Genomic DNA, 6,333 nt, shown 5'->3' on the forward strand with positions numbered 1-6,333 from the left:
AACATGAAAACAGCGTGCATGCTACTGAAGATAAGGGCTGGGAGAATGATGATGCTGGGTTTATTCCCCAAAATGAAAATAATGTGCATGATTTAGAGAATGATTGTGAGAATGATGTTGTGTGTTCGCACCAAGAAGAAAACAATGTGCATGAGTTTGAAGATAAGGGTTGTGAAAGTGATGAGGCTGTTTGTATGTCCCTAGAGGAAAACAATGTGCATGACTTTGCAGATATGGGTTGTGCGAAGGATGATGCTGTAGGCATGTACCAAGATGTAAACAATGTGCATGACTTTACAGATAACGGTCGTGTGAATGATGGTGCTGCAGGAATACCCCAAATTGGAAATCATGTGCATGACTTAGCATTTAACGGTGACTGGGGTGATGATGGCGGTAAAGAGGGAGGCGAAGAGAGAGTGGTGAAGGTCTGTGGTGATACTGATGATGTTGATGTTGTTGATGTGTATGCAAATGCTTCTGATGTTTATATTTTGCATGACTCTCTGGATGTTGGCAATGCACATGAAATGGATAATGTTGTTGTAATGTCAGATGTTGATGTGCACTTTGACTCGTTAGATGTTGAGAATGTATGTAACAAATCTACTGTTGAAATAGATGTACATAATGGTAATAGTGAGATTGGAGATTCCATTAGTTCTGAATATAGTATTGAGGATAACCCTGATATACTCTCATGCTTAGCGCTTAATGTCTGTGGAATCACTTCAAAGCTAAAATTTCCTGAATTTGTAAAATTTATTGCTAAATATGACATTATTTGTTTTAGCGAGAGCAAACTTGATGATGTTGATGAGATTAACATTCCAGGATACATAGCATTTTATAAGAATAGAGGAAAATTTCGCAGAAAATCAGGTGGTGTATTAGTTTTAATACGGGAAGTGTTTGCTAATAATATAACTATTTTTGAAGAAAAAAAGCTGTCACATAAGATAAAAGAAGAGATGAAAATATGGTATAGATTTTTGGATGTAGAAATGTGTGAGAATGCGCTATTTTTTAAGTTAGATAAGAAATTACTTAGCCGTGACACCCTTTTCTGTGCTTTATATATTCCCCCAGAAGGATCACCTTACCATAATAAAGATGTTTATGCTGAATTAGAAGAGGTGTACATGCAGTTTGGGGTAGATAATGATTATGTCTGTCTCTTAGGAGACTTAAATTCCCGCACTGGTCATCTGAGTGAACTGTTGTATGAAGATGATCAGCATTCAGAAGGTTTTGTTGATAATGACTTGTTTGACTCTGATGAGGTTGGTACTCTAATAGGTGAGCGGGCCTCACAGGATAATAATACTAATAACCTTGGTTTTAAATTGATTGATTTTTGTAAAATGACTGGCTTAGTTATTGCTAATGGTAGAGTTGGCGATGATTCAGGGGTTGGTAAATGCACATGTAAGGATAAGAGCGTTGTTGATTATTGCATCTTGTCAAAAGATCTGTTCTCGAAAGTTAAATATTTTTCTGTGATGGAATTTTGTGAAATTTATTCTGACGTACACTGTCCTGTTGTTTTGCATTTATTAAAACAGAATGAAGTACGCGCTAATGATTGCCTAGCAGACGATGTGAAAAAAACCAAAAATGAAGATTTGCTGTCTAAAAGTAGAGAAAAGGGCAACAAGTACACAAAACCAAAATGGGATAATAACAATGGGACCAAGTTAGCTTTTGTAGTTAATCTGAATGAGGATGATATTTATACTGTTGAAACTAAATTACAAGATATGCTAGCTACAAGTGAGAGTACGACAACAGATGACGTTGATAGTGTTACTAATAAGATTTGTGATATTCTAAATTGTTCTGCTGAGAAAATCGGTGTAATTAAAGAACAAAAAGTTACGAAAAAACCACGTTCAAAGAAATTCAAACTCCAACAACCATGGTTTAGTGCAATATGCAAAGAGAAAAGAAAAATATTTTTACATGCGAAAAATAAAGCAAGACGCTTTAAAAATGCGTTCAATGAACATGAAAAAAAGAGTGCTTTTAATGAATACAAAAAGACAATTAAAAAGGAATGCAAGTTGTATCATAATGAGTTCGTTAAAACTTTGAGAAAGTTAAGAAGTAATGACCCGAAAGCATACTGGAATCTTCTAAATAAAAATAAAAATAAAAAAAATAATTCCAAAACTAACTATCCAACTTGTTCGGAGTTTTTCGAACATTTCAATAAATTACAAGAGTGTGATGAAAATGAAACGGATGATAGTAATGAACCTTTAAATGAAGCAAGTAATGAATTTCTTAATGCGCCTTTTACAAAGGAGGAAGTTATCAAATGTATAGACAAGCTGAAAAACAATAAGGCATGCGGTCAAGATAAAATAATTAATGAGTATTTAAAAGCGTCACATGATCGAATGATTGATATTTATGTATTGTTGTTTAATGTTGTTTTGCAGTCAGGAAAGGTTCCAACACAATGGGCTGTAGGCGAAATTATTCCATTGTACAAAAATAAAGGCTCCCAAGCTGACCCCACAAATTATAGAGGAATTACTATACTCAGTTGCTTCGGAAAACTTTTCAGTGCAATTTTAAATGCTAGGTTATCAAACTTTTTGGAGAGTAATAATAAATTAGGTCAAGAACAAACAGGTTTCCGCACAGGTTTTTCAACACTAGACCATGTTTTTACTTTGCATTGTATATTAAATTTTTTTCTCAACAAAAAGAAGCGACTGTTTTGTGCTTTTGTAGACTATGAAAAAGCGTTTGATAAAGTCCACCGTGCATTTTTATGGGAGAAATTAGTTAGTTCTGATGTTAATGGGAAGTTTTTAAAAACTGTAAGAAATATGTACGAAAATGCCAAGTCTTGCGTTAAAGTTAATAGTGAGTGCTCTGGATATTTTCCCAGTTTGTGTGGAGTTAGACAAGGGGAAAACTTGTCACCGCTGTTTTTTGCTCTATTTCTAAATGATCTAAAGCCTTTTCTGTTGGAAAACAGTAATGGTTTACAAACTATGTCAAGGGAGGCTATTGTGGTAGGAATGGAAGATACTGATGTAAATGCTTTGTTTCAAATGTTTTTATTACTGTATGCGGATGATACTGTGATCTGCTCAGAGTCTGAAAAAAACCTGCAAGAATGTCTAAACAAAATGCACGAATACTGTTTAAAATGGCGTCTAAATATTAATGTAAACAAAACGAAAGTTATAGTTTTTTCCAGAGGTAAAATTAGAAATAAACCATTGTTTACATATAATGGCAATTCAATCGAAGTAGTGTTTGATGTAATGTACTTGGGCCTTAAAATTAATTATAATAATAAATTTTCAGTCGCACAGAAGAATCTATATGATCGTGCCTCAAGGGCAATGTTTGTTCTTTTGCGTACGTGTAGACAATTGTCACTGCCTGTGGACATACAAGTTGACCTGTTCGATAAAATGATTGCTCCAATCTTACTATATGGATGTGAAGTATGGGGTTTTGGTTCCTGCGAACTTGCTACTAAACTTCAATTACGTTTTTATAAAATTGTTTTCAAACTAAAAAAATCAACTCCAAATGCTATGATATTTGGTGAACTTGGAAGATATCCACTAGATGTTAATATGAAATGTAGAATGCTTTGCTATTGGTATAAACTGATTAGTCCTATTCATAAAAATAAATTTTCCAGTATTGTGTACTGCTTTACTTATAAATTGTATATCAACAAGATGATTGAATCTGATTATTTATGTTTTATTGAAAAAACCTTAAATGAAATTGGTCTCCCTGGCCTTTGGACTTCTCAAGAAAATGTTCAATATTCAAGCGCATGGTTTAAACAGAAAGTAAAAAGAAGCTTGTATGACCAGTATATCCATAAATGGTTTACAGAAATTGGAACAAAAAATATGTTTTGGAATTATCGAATGTTTAAAGATATTTTTGCATGTGAAGACTATGTCACACACCTGCCATATCAGCAATGTGTTGCAATGATGAAGTTCAGAACATTAAACAACAATTTGCCTGTACAGAAAGAACGTTACCTTAACATCCCGAGGTCAGAAAGAACTTGCACCAAATGTGTATCACAAGACATAGGTGATGAATTCCATTATTTATTTGTCTGTGATTTTTTCAAAGAAGAAAGAGCTGAGTTGTTACCACCTTACTATTGGAAAAAACCTAATGCACTTAAATTTAAAAAGTTGTTTGCTACTAACAAAAAGAAATTGCTAAAGAATATTTTGGACTTTATTAATAGAATCTGTAACAGTTTTTCAAAATCTTTTTAATTTTTATTTATTTACTATATTTGCATATACCATGATTGTATTGATTGTATTTATTGTTCAAAATGCCCCCAGGGGTTATGGACTAATAATAAAAAAATAAAAAAAATAAAAAAAATAAAACTTGCTACAGTTGGAGACGGAAGTTCACCAAAAATGGGGACCATACTAACAAAAATACGGTGGGTAAAATAGGCGCCCCCATTTTTTCAGCAAACGCCACCCCAAGCCGCTTTGGATGGGTAGAAATTCCGTAGTTTCCAAGTCTATGGATAAAGTTCGCGTAAGAAGAATACGTCACGGTCGAAAGTCTTTGACGTCAATTAATGCATCATGACGTCATGCCTCCCTGTAGTCTTTCTCTCTCGCGCAGTGTGTGTGTTTGTGTTCATTTTGTGCACATGTGTTAGTGTTACTGTGTGTGTGTGTGTGTGTGTGTGTGTGTGTGTGTGTGTGTGTGTATTTGTGTGTGTCAGTGTGTGTGTGTGTGTGTGTGTGTGTGTGTGCGCGCACGCGTGCATGAGTCTGTACTCGTATGTGTGTGTATTTGTGTGTGTGTGTGTGTGTGTGTGTGCGCACGCGTGCATGAGTATGTACTCGTGTGTGTGTAAGTGTGTGTGTGGGCATAAGTGTATGTGTGTGCGTGTATATGTGTTTGTTTGTAAAGGTGTGCATGTCCGTCTGTCCATATGTGCGTATGGGTGTGTGTTTTGTGTGAATGAAGTTTTTTTTGTTAGAGAGTGAGTGTGAGTGTGTGTGTGACTTGGTGTGTGTGTGTGTGTGTGTGTGTGTGTGTGTGTGTGTGTGTGTTTGAGAGAGAGAGTGTGTGTGTGTGTGTGTGTGGGCGTGAATGTGTGTGTGCATGAGTTTGTGTGTATGTTTGTGTGTGTATGAGTGTGTATATGTGTTTGTTTGTAAAGGTGTGTGTGTCTGACTGTCTATGTACGTATTTGTTTGTTTGTTTGCTCAACGCCCAGCCGACCACGAAGGGCCATATCAGGGCGGTGCTGCTTTGACATATAACGTGCGCCACACACAAGACAGAAGTCGCAGCACAGGCTTCATGCCTCACCCAGTCACATTATTCTGACACCGGACCAACCGGAGTGTGTGTGGGTGTGTGAATGTGTGTGTGTGTGCATGAGTTTGTGTGTATGTTTGTGTGTGTATGAGTGTGTATATGTGTTTGTTTGTAAAGGTGTGTGTGTCCGTCTGTCTATGTGCGTATTTGTTTGTTTGTTTCCATAATTATCAGGGCGGTGCTGCTTTGAGATATAACGTGCGCCACACAAAAGGCAGAAGTCGCAGCACAGGCTTCATGTCTCACCCAGTCACATTATTCTGACACCGGACCAACCAGTCCTGGCATGCAGTTACCCCATAATGCCAGCCGCCAGACGGAGCAGCCACTAGATTGCCAATTTTAAAGTCTTAGGTATGCCCCGGCCTGGGTTCGAACCCACGACCTCCCGATCACGGGGCGGACGCCTTACCACTAGCCCAACCGTGTATGTGCGTATGAGTGTGTGTATTGTGTGTATGAGATTTGTGTGTCTGTGGGTCTGTGGGTATGTGCGTGCGTACATGCGTGCGTATGTGCATGTGTGTGTGTGTGTTTGTGTGGGTGTGTGTCTGTTTGTATAAGAGATAAAAAGAGAGAGAGAGAGAGAGAGTGGGTGGGTTGGTTTGTGTTTGTGCGTGTGCGTAAATGTATGTGTGTGTGTGTATATGTGTTTGTTTGTAAAGGTGTGTAGGCTATGTCCGTCTGTCCATATGTGCGTATGGGTGTGTGTTTTGTGTGTATGAAGTTTTTTGTTAGAGAGTGAGTGAGTGCGTGTGAGTGAGTGTGTGTGTGTTTGTGTGTGTGTGTGTGTGTGTTTGAGAGAGAGAGAGAGTGTGTGTAGGTGTGAATGTGTGTGTGCATGAGTTTGTGTGTATGTGTGTGCGTGTATGTGTGTTTGTTTGTAAAGGTGTGTGTGTCCGACTGTCTATGTGCGTATTTGTTTGTTTGTTTGCTTAACGCCCAGCCGACCACGAAGGGCCATAAAAATTATCA

This window comes from Littorina saxatilis, unplaced genomic scaffold, assembly GCF_037325665.1.
Source record: "Littorina saxatilis isolate snail1 unplaced genomic scaffold, US_GU_Lsax_2.0 scaffold_465, whole genome shotgun sequence".
NCBI classification, from domain to species: Eukaryota; Metazoa; Mollusca; class Gastropoda; order Littorinimorpha; family Littorinidae; genus Littorina; species Littorina saxatilis.